The sequence below is a fragment of the Gekko japonicus genome, unplaced genomic scaffold (assembly GCF_001447785.1).
Source record: "Gekko japonicus isolate JY-2015 unplaced genomic scaffold, Gekko_japonicus_V1.1 scaffold249, whole genome shotgun sequence".
Lineage (NCBI taxonomy): Eukaryota > Metazoa > Chordata > Lepidosauria > Squamata > Gekkonidae > Gekko > Gekko japonicus.
The window spans coordinates 303,884-306,237 of NW_015168054.1; positions in this window are offsets into that span (position 1 = coordinate 303,884).

Sequence of the window (2,354 nt, forward strand, 5' to 3'; positions counted from 1 at the left end):
TTTTTTTTCTGTACAGCATGACTGCGCATGCTCCGTAGGGTGCTTTTGCGCATCCACGAAGACCTGGGGGAAAAAACTGTTTTGCAAGGACGGGAACATGGGCGGGCGCCGGATGCCACCAGAAGCGCGATCAGACGCCCGCCCTTGCCCCGCGGTTTCCGGTTACTAGTACCTCCGAGGTACTAGTTTTTTGCTGCGCAGTTTCAGCGGGAAGCCTCGTTTGAGCCACGGGAGTCTACGCTTCCCAGACGTGCCGGTGAGATCGCGTCCGGAAACTCCGCATGTCTTCCGTCTGACTAGGGTGGCTAATGTTCCGTGTGACCGCAGCCTGAGTTAGCCATAGGCGTTATACTGCGTTTAAAAATGTAATAATTTCTTAAGGTGTTCATTCTTCGGAATGATTTCGTTTTCGGCCAGGTATTGGACTGCAGGGAACCATATTGCCTGGAAGTTTTTTGCAGTGTCTTGTGATTGTGGACGAGTCATTTTTCCATAAATGAAATGTTCCCATAAATTATTTTGCCAGTCATATAGGCTAGGTGTAATGTTTCTTTTCCATTTCTGAGCTGTTATCCTGGCAATCGCAAGTAGAGTGGAAGAATGTGGAATTATTTATATATTTTTAAAGAAACATATAAGGTCAACAATCATGTGGTTTGAAAAATATAATTCTTTACTCATAATAATCTGAATCTCAGTCAAAGAAAGAGGATTCTGTAAAAGAAGAGGAGAGATGTCATGAACTCTTTCACTGAGACAATCTGAGTAAATATTTCATTGGTGTATGAAAGGAAAGACTTCCTCCCCCCCTCACTCACAACTCAGGCTAAGTATGTGACTGCCCCAAGGTCACGTAGTATGCTTTGTGGCTAAACGGAGATTTTAACTCTGGTCTTCCTAAAACTCTAACAACTACACCACTCACATACTGGATACTCAGTATGAATCTCCAGATGCGTCTCAGAATCCAAAGTAAATACTGGCTTCTCAGATACCCTGGCCTGAAAAATGGGAGCATTTATTTGGTTGAAGTAGGGTCCAAGATGGCAGAATTGCTTCATTTTCTATATTTGGTGAACCATCTTTATTTCCTCCCCGCCTGTTCACTGTCACAGGAAGTGGTGGCGGCTACAAGCATGGACGGCTTCAAAAGGGAATTAGATAAGCATATGGAGCAGAGGTCCATCAGTGGCTATTAGCTACAAGGTATAGATAGGGGCTCTGGGGCAAGTGATGCTCTGTCATCTTGGTGCTTGGGGGGGGTCAACAGTGGGAGGGCTTCTAATGTCCTGGCCCCACTGGTGGACCTCCTGATGGCAACTGGTATTTTTGGCCACTGTGTGATACAGAGTGTTGGACTGGATGGGCCTTTGCCCTGATCCAACATTGGCATCTCTTATGTTCTTATGTTCTTATGTTCTGTTATGTATTGAGCCTAAGCCATCCCTGAAGCCTTGAACTGAGTGAGCTTGGACTCCAAGAACAATAGCTGACCAGGATCCTGGAATTGACCTATAGATAAGCAGTGTAATGTAAATAGCCTATCCTTGGGAGTGGGTGTGTGTGGGGTGGGGTGTTTGCATGCTTTATATGGGTGTCCTTGTTGTGTTCCTGAAATCACTAAATAAACTAGAGCTGATCACCGCAATGCGTCCAGAACCCAGTATTTAACACCTCCCATGTACAGATGCACAGAGACCAAAAAAGAAAAGAAAAGAAAGGCTGTTCCCATGTCTTTCATTTATTTTTCTCTAATGCTCCAAGTCTCAGGATACCAAAATCACCTCAACTTCCAGCAATTAAGCTACAGGCCTCTTCCCCATGGCTAAAGACAGAAACATTCCCATTTCTTTCATTTCTTTTTCTGTAATGCTTCAAGTCTGAGGATAACAGAATCACCTTGACCAATTTCACACAAGAGCTGCACTGCTGTCGCGCCTCCCTTTGCCCCGCTTCTATTGGTCAATTTTCCACTCGAAGCCGCGTGGCCGCGTTTTGACCCGCGGCTTCGCCCAATTTTCCCCGCGGTTTCGTGATCCTGTTTTTTGATTACTTGGCTGCTTGGAAGTAATTAGATTTTGCACTCAGGAAGACTTGTACTTGCTGTTGAAATTACCTTGATAGACTAAGGTGGGTGCCTGGCTTTGCAAGACCCTGTGGCAACGGGTAGGCATGCAAATGTCCCATCTGTGAATCAGTCTCCTGCCCAAGGGTTTGGCCACTCATTAGTATAGCCTGAAGAGACCCTTGACCTCACTTTCTCCAAAGCAAAGCCTTGCTAGCCGCTCCTAACATGACTGCCAAGGCAAATCTAGCCAGGATGGAATCAGGGCAGACAGCACACATCTAGGTAG